At 39.3% G+C, this 12190-nt stretch overlaps 1 protein-coding gene across 6 annotated transcripts in view; it reads right to left on the bottom strand.

Annotated features, from left to right (window-relative positions):
- The window catches only part of sox6 (SRY-box transcription factor 6), a 138000-nt gene extending 126087 nt beyond the window's left edge, over positions 1-11913 (bottom strand). For 4 of the 6 annotated variants that reach the window (XM_028436593.1, XM_028436617.1, XM_028436642.1 and 1 more), the window contains exon 1: positions 10305-10697. The gene's annotated coding sequence lies outside the window, so the exon portion shown is untranslated. Of the gene's footprint in view, positions 1-8501; positions 8528-10304; positions 10698-11865 lie in introns of those variants that run through there. The other 2 variants (XM_028436609.1, XM_028436600.1) reach the window with 2 other exon arrangements.
- Positions 11914-12190: the final 277 nt, after the last annotated feature.

Below are 12190 nucleotides of genomic sequence, written 5' to 3'. Positions count from 1 at the left end.
CACATTTTTTTAAATGCATCATAAATATTTTTTTAATTGAAAAATCCTTAACTGTTTTGTTAAGATGATATAGCAACAACTCCACGAAGGCAGCAGATTCTTTGGTGCTCATGCACACAAACACAAAACATGCACACACTGTGGCTCTCTCCATTGAATATCCATTTATGATCTTACATAATGCGCAGGTCTCTTAATCACAGTCACTTCCCCTTTAATCACAGACCTCTAATTAGTCCCTAATAAACCATTTTACCATCCTCTTGGAGAGCCTCTGTGTCACTCACACGTCAAACCATGAAATATTATATTATGGGCTGTCAAGCTCAAAAGAAATCTCCTCCAGCAGCCATAATGATACAGATACTGCAGGCACACCCTTTTACACTAATTGATATTATCCAAAGCTCTCCTTACATGCGACGCTCGGCCACATTCATGGCCCAAAGTAAAGCAGTCGAAAGCACAAAAGTGGTGCCAGCACCGTGGCTCGACTGGTTTCTGTGATGTTGGATAATTGTTTAAACCTGAGTGGATGTGGCACAGGGCCTCGTGCATCTTCTTTTGCCAACAGTGGAAAAATGAGCCCTCGCTACAGATCCCTGCTCTGTTTCTTGTATTCTGACTTAGCCCAGCACATAGGCTTCACGAAAAGCCTCGACAAACCTATGTTCATCTTTTAGAACCAGTGTTGCGAACGATGATCCCCAACCACACGTTGATAATGATGGCTGTAAAATTAGAAGGCTTTCTTGGGCTTGGCCCGAGCCCAAACTCCTCCACCCTGCAGATGGTAACCAATAAATTTAGCTTTGCTGAGGATAAGGAGGAACATTGTACCTCCCTGCTAAACCCTCAACCCTATGTTTCTACACAGGCACAAAAGGTTCCTTCCTGGCTGACACATCGTGTTCTCCTTTTTGGTGGATTCAGACGTGACGCGACGCTACAGCAAGAGGTTAGAAGAGGTACTGCAGCATTTTGGTCACTTTGCCTCTCTAAGTGAACGCGGAAATTGAAGTGGAAAACGTGCCTACGTGTGGATGGCTGTGCTTAGAGTGTGGAAAATACTTTTACCTAGTGCTGCGCTGAAAATTCGGATACTGAAAATATACGCTATTTACGCTAAACCTTGACAATAAAAAAGATCAAGGTTCTGAGGTGATGTTTTATCTGTTACAGACTCCATACATGAATATAAAAAAGGCAGTGGCTATCCGTACGGTTGCTGTATCAATATACCAACTTTCTATCTGTACGCAGCACCCCTCATTGGCCAGTTTATGTCACGTGACTAAGACTAAACCTAACCGTAAACCTAACCCTAAAAATTGTTGCAATATAGGGTTATAACCTAACCCTAAGACGCAACGTACGCGTACTTCAGTAAACGTACCAATAGCACCGGGGGTTGGCCGTACGGCAACCGTACAAACAGACACTTTCTGAAAAAATCTAGGCATAGCACACACACATCGTACTGTGTGTGCTCCAATTATCTCAACACAGCACACCACACACATAACGATTCTGTCCAACCACCGATTCAGAAATCTTACGTGATCAAACGAAATCTAACAATGGGACCCAATGCATTCCAAGTAACTCCGGATTTTCCGACCCTCGACTTGAAAAAGTGACGCCACCTGAAGTCGGAGCTCCTATTTCATAAAGCCGGAGAAAAAAATAAATAAAAAAATCGGAAAATTATACCAGTCAGTCATGTTTGAGAATTCCCTTAAACACAGCATTACGTATTCCTCAGTCGGCTCGATTCCTGATTGACTACATTCTGTTTCAAGTCAAAAATCATGGGGGTGTGATTAGGGAGTAGGGCTCGGCGATATGGATCGAAACTCATATCGCAATATTTTTTCTCAAAATGGCAATATGCGATATTAATCTCAATCATTTTAATTCAAATAAAGTCTGACCAGAAAGACAATTCTGAGTTAGATTTGATGCCACATAGGCACATTTATTAACAAACGACTGCACAATATGTGACAAGTTTGGATTTTTCTCCTGTAAGGGACAGCACGTGTGAGTGAGTTATTTAGTGTAGCTTGTTTTGGGGAAGGTCTGGGTTAGGACGCACTCAGAATTCCATCCAAGTGTTTTAATACAAAATAAGATATAAAAATATATATCGATATTGTCAGTTTCTATATCGCCAAAATAGAAAACTCAATATATCTTTAATCTTGATCGGGAGTCGATGGCATTCCGTCATACACAAGATGAGTTTGGTCGTAAAAATGAACAAATTTAATATCAACAATTATCGCTTCCGACCCGTCTCAGAGAAAATTATCAGGACAAATTCACTATTAACAAGAACATTGGCATCCAATCCACAGACAACAGTCAGGAATTCTAGTGTGTATATGTATATATCCTGTTTTTTATAGTTTTTGTATACATGTATATTGTTGTTATTGTGCAATTTCCTTTCTTTCAACATGTTTTTCCCTCTTTCTATCTGTACTGTGTACAGGCCCGTGGGTGTGTACGTACACACACACACACACACACACACACACACACACACACACACACACACACACACACACACACACACACACACACACACACACACACACACACACACACACACACACACACACACACACACACACACACACACACACACACACACACACACACACACACACTGCTGAAACTCTACAAATTTCCCCTTTTCGGGACGAATAAAGGATATCTTATCTTAACACACCTCACACCACCTATAATACATATTATATCCTATAGATAATCTTATAAAACATAATTTGCCATCCTTGGTCGGAAAGAGGGAAATCAGTACAAAGGCAGACCAGTTGTCTTTATGTGTGTACCCAGCTTAAAGTGAGTGCCAAATGTCAGAAGATTTGCTGTCGTATGATTAAAAAATATCTATATGAAGCAGAAATATGGCATTTTAAATGAAAATGTACAGACCTAACTATAATTCAAAATGGTCCTCACCATACATGCTTTTCGCTATGGAGCAATTTACCAAGGCAGGACAACCCCACCTTTTTTCCTCTGCCCTCGCCCTCCTGCTGTCAATCACCTCACCACCACCACCAAAAGGCCTCCTCCCACAGGTCTGTAGCCCCATCATTCCTGGCAGGAACTCTTCTCTGAGTTGTGTTGCATTACACATACAGCATATGTTTGTGTGCATTTTGAATGTGGGCAGGGACGACATTGAAGACAGGCTTCCATAAGATTGTCAAGGAGACTTCTGGGAAAATTTACATGGGCCAAACCACAACCTTTCTCTACCCTTTCAACAAATTTCTTCAAGAAAGTGATTGTCACAAAAAGGACTTTTTTTGGCTCCATTCTTCGTGTTCTGACATATTTTTTTTTTTCTTTCACTCTAGCTGCACTTTGCCTATTAAATGTGCAGCGGAAAATTTTAGACTGAACAAAATGTTTCCAAAAAACTGTCACCGTGAAGGTTTATTTGTAAAAAATAAAATAATATGTATAGATAGATATATATATATATACTTTTTTTTAGTAAAAATTTGTTTAAGGTATTTTGATGTATTTTTGGAGCACTGATGGTCCTTATATGAATGTATGATGATGGCTGCGTGATCGGTCGGTTAGCGATTTCGCATTAAAGCAACCTGTTCAGGACATACTCATACTTTTTACTTTGGATGTTTGATCAGGCTCAAGTTATAGCTTTAACATTAAAGCATGACAGACCCTAAAAACACAAAACAAAAAACCACTGGGAATCAAAACTATTCTAGAAAAATCGTAAATCAGCTTCATCAAATCTCTAATGATATCTAAAAACTTTTTTTTTTTTTATCTCATTAGTGTATTTAGGAGTATCAGAGTTAGTGATTTTTGAGTGGGTAAGAAAAATCATCTGTCTTGGTCTATGTGGCTAAAAACTTTGTCTATATAATAGGATCTATAGTAGCATAAACACATGTACATCATTACTTGAGCAGTCTTTAGTCTTTGAAAGTCTCAGTAAAAGTGTGCTTGCATCATCTTTTCACAGACATCACCTTGACAGCCCTTTACTTTAAGTCGGTGAGAGAGAAAAGGAAGATAACAAAGAGAGGCAGACTAGGAACTGACCAAGTGAAAGCTCGTATTTGGCTCTGCTGAAGACATTTTCTCATAATGCACATCAAGTGCAAAGCCTTGCAACACAGTGAAAAAAGAAATTATTGAGAGCGGGAACAAAAGAGTTGGGCATGAGGAGATGCTACATTTACTGCATCATAATTTTAGCCACAACACCCGATCCATCTTCCCCTCCCCTCGCTCTGGCTTGGCCATTTTGATTTATTTTTGGTATCCAACATGAGCACTTTCCAAAGGAAAAACTAGTGGGAATCTGTTGGGATTTCTGGCACAGTGCATCCTTTCTTCCTTAGAACTTCCTCGTCTGTTTTAGATGTCACAGTGCCTGCTCCGTCGTGCAAGAACTCATTTGTTTCCATACATGAGTTGAGAATCAAACTAATGTCTAAACTAAGCAAAGAATGTGATTCAGTGCAAATTGATGGAAGTTAATATGACGACTTTAGAAATAAAAAATATTCTCACTATTCAATCAATTAAACAATACATTTGCAAACCTGCAAAGTAGATCAAAAGATAAACTATGGTAAGATGTATTCAATATGTTTTCTTTCATTTATTGGAGGTAAAAAAATATATATTAAAAATAGAAGTTTGGCATTAATCACGTAAAATTCTGCCAGACGATGCCAACCATGCTGTGAAGTTCCACTGGGTGGATAATGTTTAATTGTTGGGCTTTACCATAACAGACCATTGAGGGTCCTGAAGGAATCATCCTGCAGTAGATCAACTCACAAGAAACGTGAATTTCTAATGCCATGCTTCTCCCTTATAAGAGGGTGAGGATTTTAGGGCATGTTCAGGAAGTGGAACAGATTCCCGAGTTGGCTGCAAACTTATTTACAGTGGATCCTTTAAGGCGACCTTAAAGTATGCTCCAATGTGGCGCTTTGCCCATGGGACCCTGATCCAAACACAATGGAGGCGGAGGGGGGGGGGGGGGGCACAGGGAAAAAGCTTGTTGAGAAGCTTTTGTGTGTAAGCGGCGCAAAAGCCCACATTACACAAATCTCTTTTCCCTTGTTTTCTCACAAGACAAATTCACAAGTCTTCAGAGCTTCTCCAATTCTAGTAGGACATAAATCACATGGGGGGGGGGGGGGAATCACAGCTTCGTCTTCTTTTTTGATTTGTCACAGCCCTCTGCACCAAGGTCACTCATACAAACATGGAATGACCTAGTATCTACTTATCTATGAAAGGCTTAAACACTGACAAATAAGCACATTATCTATGTGACCAAAATTAGAAGTTTAGTGTGACTTCAGTCAGTGAAACACCAAATAACTCACACACAATAAAACATGAAACAGAAAGAAGAGAAAACATTGACTTAGGAAGAGAAATCACACGTTAAATGTCAAAAACGTTGCGTATGAATTGAGTTTCAACCGTCTGTGTGCGTGCGTGCGAAAGCGAGTGAACAGAAGTGTAAGTGCGTACAGACGATATGCACACACATGATGTGTGTTTGTGTCGCGTGTGTATGTGTGTGTGTGTGCCTGCCTCCACCAGCGTGCAGAGATTACTAAATCCAACATATTTTAATTACTGCCCGGCCGCACTGCGTTCCCTTTGATATGGAAATACACCACCCTCATCTCCACACTGTACAAATCTTCATTTGATTCATAAAAAACAATGAGCCTGAGTAATTCCTCCACCTGATTACAGTCCCGGACCTGTGTCATCATAACCATGTGGCCACCAACACTCTTCCAATTAATTCTACATATTAATGTGGACTACATATTAATAAATCAACAGAGGCTACTTACCAAAGCCCTGGCTGTTGCATTTTGAAGTCAAAGTTAATTATGCACAACTACGCTATGGACGAAAGAAAATGTCCAATTATTTTGAGAAAAACACATTCGGAGGGAGAGTGAATGATACAGATCAAAATGAGCCACTTAGGTTACTTGTGCAATTATACAGCTCCTGTGATGATACACACATTTAGTTGTTTTGTTTTTTTTTTTTCATCTGATACCCTTTAATGTCAGTGATACCCTTTAATGTCAGTGATACTTTCACTTATAGCAGCCAGAGCGACGCATGGGTCTGTTCGAGAAGAAGAAGAAAAAGAAGAAGAAGAAGTGACGCATGGTATTTTTTTTTTTGCAAGTTATATAAAACTATGAAATTATGGAGAACAGAAGGTAAAGTATACAAATTAGGGGAAATCAAACGTTACTTAAGTTGACTTTGTCGTCATCTAAATGAGCTCAAAGAGCTGATGGCTGGTGATGACGCTGCTGTGACTCCTCCATGCATTTCTTAAGAAGAGGTGAGATTTTCACCTTAGGATGATGTGCGTACGTGCGTAAGTCGTTGGAATTTTTCGATATGAAGTTACAAATCACGCACCCAAAAACTGCAACATTCTACTTCCATCAATTTTCATCATTGTTGTAATGTTCAACAGGAAATTAGATAACACTTACAAAGACAGATGTCACAACATGTGCTGCCACATTTATTATCTCCTGCGGTTCTCCATCCTTCTGCTCTGGGCCCCCTCCTCTGCCTTTAACCAGGCCTGCTGTTGTTTACCTCCTCTGATCTTGTTTATCATCACATCTCCACCACAAAGACAAGCTGACTTTTTACCTGCGTGCACACACATTACGGTATACCTGGCCCACTGGTCCCAGTAGTTGTGCTTTGTCTGTCTAGTGCTCCCATAGCAGCATCCTCTCTTATAAAAACACACTCACAGCCTCAGAAACATAACAAATAAACTGATCTCAGTCCTGGAACCTAAGTGACATTTGATCGCAACACGGAGGAGCATCTTTTTTTTTTATTTTTTTTTTTAAATCTTGACATTCCATTTCAAATCATCAGCAGTGTTTATACGTGTCAAGTGTGAAGATATTCTTGCGGAACATCTGGGAGATGGAAAGCATCACTCAGGCATGCACGCACAGTAAGGCGTAGAAAGGTTCTCTCTCTCTCTCACACACGAAAATGAAAAGAACGCATGACTTTTTAAAATCATCAGTTAACTGGAATGACTTACAATTCTCACTAATTCTCACTTTGCATGTACAAATCTATCAGGGAAAAACTGTAACAATGCTACATATGATCATTTTAAACGTATTAATATTTCCAGGCGTATGGTATTATCACCCTATTATGAGTGAAATTACATTAAAAAAAAATTCAGTGTGAAGGTGGGAATACATTGCGTGTATATACAGGAGTAATGCCGTGGAGTATAAGTCTACACACACACATTATTTGCAGATCATCAATTTTAGCAGGTTTTCTAGAAATAGTAGAAAAAAAATATACAAAAACCCTTTCCTATCATTGAAATGATGATAGCGTAAACATACGTATGTTTGTTTTTCTCTTGAATTACAATGAAACATTTTTTTTTTTTTTTTTTTTAAATATGTATACTCAGAACAGAAAAAAATAACTAATTGTAATGATGGATTAAAAGGGTATTTAACATAATGTTGGAGCTGTTTGACATAAAGGAGACCCCTGACTGCCTCCTTTGTCCCTCCCTTACCCCCTGCTCTCTCTTTGAACCCACTAATTGTTGGCACAAGAGCTTCAGACAAATCTCACCCAAAGATGATGAGGACAGTACAAAAGTTAAAAAATCAAACCAAATCCTGTAAATTCAGCGTGTGGCATTTTGTCTAAACATTTTAGCAAGATGAGCCGATGTCGTACAGACTCTGTGAAAGAGTTAAAAAAAAAAAAAAAAAAAGGTCTATTGACACTAAATCAAAGAGGATTTAGGGTGAAATTCTCAGCAGCAAAGTAAGAGACATTGGACTTGAACAAAGTGCAGGATGTGTTTAGACAAGTGAGCCAGGTGGTTTTCTGTCTCTGTGTCATATAAGTCTCACAACTTGCTTTGAAAAGTCAAGAAATTCAGTAAAAACCCATCAGAATGACACTTTTTTTTTTTTTTTTTTTAACTATATGATGATTAGCCTCGGGATTGTATTGCACTCTCGTACATTGTGTTTACATTGCGCTTAAATAATAGCGGATCTCTCCTTAAATGTTTAGATAAAGCTTAAAAAATGATTAGAAAAGTTAAGGTTACAGTTTTTATTCACATTTAGGACCGTGGTGCACTTTTCTTTTTTTCATCACTACAAAATAGTGTATCCACATGAGAGAAAGAAAAAAAAAAAAAAAAGGTTGGATGAAGTGAGTAAAATATAAGGTGAAATAAAGCTAAAGCGCGGCAGGAAATCGTCGCTTTTCACTGGTTTCTCTGTCAGTGCCACACACAGACAGAGCCGAGTGTCCCCGTATAGCCATCAGACAATGTGCTGAATGGGCAGTCTAATTATAAATGTGCCATTTAAACCCGCGTTTGGTCTCCAGGACTGCCTTACCTTATGAGGAAACCCGTGCGTATAGCCTCGCCTGGAGAAAGTGTTCCAAACTAAAAGCCCCGGAGAGAAAACAGGAACAACTTTCCTGTTAGCGCTTAGAATTACCCCGGCTTTATAAAACCTTTGTGGTGACGTTTGAAAAAAATAAACCCAACGTCTTGCGTAAACTCGATAAATATCCACAGGTGTTTTTCATTAGCGGGCCTCCAAAATTAATTTTCCCCAAACATTTAGTTTTATGTCATGTTTGTTGCCCCTCGTAATAAAAGTTAATAAAAGTATTCTACGTAATTGTGTGCGTTTTATTTATTTTATTTTAATTTAAATTCGTGTGAATATGTCTTTAAATGAAAGACTACAGGCTACATGCATACACATGATAATAAAAGTGTTTCATATACAGGCTATTAGATTAATTAACTTATTTCCTAAGAAAAAATTACAAATATTTTTTTTTTTAAATGAAAAAAAAAAAATCCTACAAATATTTTATCCAGTCTGCTGCTTCTTTTTCTTTGCGTTAAAAAACGACTTCTACGTGTCAACTTTTTAAAACCTCCTTTAAAAAAAATGTGTTTTCCGACATGTCATTGTTTGTTTAATTAATCTATAAATCAAGAATAAAAGGGAAAACCAGCCTGTTGTCCTATAAGGGTTAGTACGTGTGTCCGTTTTCGTCCTGGTGCTTCAGTGCTTTCAGCTTAAATGGAAAAGTGTCTGCTGGACTACATCTTCTCTAAATGGACAAGCCTTGCGATTGTTGAATTTAATTTATGGCCTATGCATTCTTTTCGGGTCAATTTCCCTGACCTCCACGAGAAAGTTAGGGAAGAGCAAATTCCCAGGCTGCACAGCGTGTTCAGACTCCATGGTCTGTGATAGGGAAGGTTGACAGGTATCTGCAGAGCGCATGGAGGTCGTTTGTGCGTGTGGGGAGGGGTGCGTGGTACAGTCACGTAGTGTTAAAGGTGGAATAAACTGTGGGGAAACTTGTCCACCTCACATGAAGAGACGGGAAACCTAGCGGGGCGCGTGCACGTCACTGTCAATGAGTGAATATACTGCGCGCTGTGGACAGAAGGGAAACTGCCACCAGAGCAGCGAGCACGCACGGGAAAGTTGAGACACGGTAAACAAGCACGCAAACACAACCTGGGAAAGTTCGTCACTCATGTTGGAAAGACGCACAAAGGAAAAAGTGGAATTGCATGAAGGGTTCTGAAGCAGCTGTTTGCATCCAACATCCAACCGCGCGTCCGCTGGAGCGGTTGACTGCTTCTGCTGCTGCTGCTGCAGAAATAAACAAAGATGTGTGTACAAACCAATGAATTCCACTCTGCGCAAAGCCACGGGCTGCTGTGGTGTTAGATGTCACATGTTGAAGTTTGGTGTTTGGATTTAACGCAGGTTTACCGACTTTATGGAGAGTCCGCGCGAGCGCACCGTTCTCCTCCTGAGCGTCAACGCGACTTTTTTTTCCCTTTTCTTTCTTTTCTTTTCTTTTTTTTTTTTTTTTTTTTTTTTTTTTCCGCTTAACCCCGTGATGAGTCCAGATGGTTAAAACTTGACAGTCATTTTCCCCATTAATAAAATCAATAATGCTGAAAAAGTTGGCTAACGCAAGTGCTGTCTGTGTTTAGTTTGTTGTTCTGGAACGCGCACATTGACGGGAAAAGCGCACCAACAACGAGAGTAACTGTAACAACACACACAAGGTGGAAGATTTAAAAAAAAAAAAAAAACAAACAAAAAAACACACACACACGAGCACGTAGGATAGTACAACAAAAAAGTGTTGTTTACCTTGATGATGTGAGCAGTTGAGCAGATAAGTGTGCGTCCTTCTCCGCGCGTAAAAACAAAAAGCGTGTGGCTAGAAACCTGTGGTGGTGGTGGTGGTGGTGGTGGTGGGATACGGTGCGCGCTGCTGTTGAGCACAAAGTTAGTGCTGCTGACACGGGACCAGAGGAGGGGATCCCGTGCGCTCTCTCTGTCTGTCAACTTCAGTTGTCCGACACTACAAGTACCTTTTGTTGTAGCTCTCTCTCTCTCTCTCTCTCTCTCTCTCTCTCTCTCTCTCTCTCTCTCTCTCTCTCTCTCTCTCCTCTCTCTCTCTCTCTCCGCTGTCAATCTTGGCAATCAATGCGCGCAGCCATGTCGCAAGCATTCAAAGCATTTCCCGTCGTGCAACATCAGAAAGTGAGTGGCCAGGGCATTGATCTGAGGAAAGGCAAAAAGAGGCAGGACCCCCCACACACCCACAACCTATCCCACCCTGCACCACCAACGCCTTCCTCCTCCTCCACTAGAGAGAGAAAGAGAGAGAGAGTGGGGGTGAAAGTGCAGACAGGAAGGATGGATATGTGCAGCTCTCATTGAGTAAGTTAATGAAGCCGAGGTTAGTTAGATGAACATCTCTACACGTGTATACTTTCACTGAGACTTTCTCTGGAATGCACAAATCGCGCGGTGACCTCTCCAACTTCCATAAAAACCTCAGAGCATCATCCTGACAGGAGATAGCAGCAGCAGGTGAGCCGAGAACCAAAATAAAATTAAAATGAAAAATAACAGCGAGTTCAGGACTCTAGGTTTATGCACACAAGTTATTTTTAGGATTTTTATCAGACAAAAATAAAAGGATAAACTTGGGAATTAAACAATTTACGCATCGGATAGTCTGTATATTTAGGAATTTTGGATTATCATAATTTCATTGGAAACCAAAATGGTTTAATCAACGTTTGTTTTTGTTTTGTTTTGTTTTGTTTTTTAAACCTGTGACGGTTTTTTTTTTTTTTTTTTTCTATTTCTTTACTGAACAATTCATAGATTTAGGATTTCGTAATCTACCGATTTTCAAGGATTATTTATAAGAAAAATAACGCTTCGTGAACGGGAGAAAAAAAAAAGTTTCCTCATTAGAAACAGAAAATTCATAAATGATGTTTTCAAAAGTGATTTATTTCAAAAGTTACCGAAATTATTGTCACAACTGTCGTGCTTCAGTTTTTGACTCGCAATTTTTTTTTAGTTGCGAGGTTTAAAAAAAAAAAAAAAAAAAAAACAAACACGGAAACTAACATACATGTATGAAAATCTAAATATTGATCTAATAAAATGCATTTTAAAAGCTATATTTTACATCAAAAAATAATTTAAGCAGCACCCACATGTGGAGATGCAGGTTTTTAGACAGATAAACGTCCAACAAAAATCTCAACAGGACCACGAACACCGAGAAAACACGCAATATTTAAAGTGTATCCCATATCAAAATTACATTAACATTCATTAAAAGGAAAATACATTGTGTGTGAGCATTTCCAAAGTGTTACAAAGTAGAAAATAAAGCGCTACTTACAAAGAGAGGAGGCAGCAGGAGGAAAATGGGATTGTTACTGTAATAGAGGAGTGACACAAGCGGAGAGAGGGAGGAGAAGAGGAGACACAGAGGAGGAGAGGAGGACAGGGGAGGAGAGGAGAGAGGAAACACACACACACACACAAACATCCCATCAACTCAGAAAAGAAAGAAAGAAAGAAAGACTATCCATTTTTTCACTGTACATAAAACTTAAACACTCCTTTTATTACAGCTAAAACTTTAACCAAACAATTTTAAAATATACATACATGTTGTCTCTCATAAACAATCATTCAGCGGCCTCCGATGCGGTTTTTTTTTT

The sequence above is a fragment of the Gouania willdenowi genome, chromosome 3, assembly GCF_900634775.1.
Source record: "Gouania willdenowi chromosome 3, fGouWil2.1, whole genome shotgun sequence".
NCBI lineage: Eukaryota > Metazoa > Chordata > Actinopteri > Blenniiformes > Gobiesocidae > Gouania > Gouania willdenowi.
Note: the sequence above shows the minus strand (reverse complement) of the source record. Positions and strands in the feature narration are given on the sequence as shown.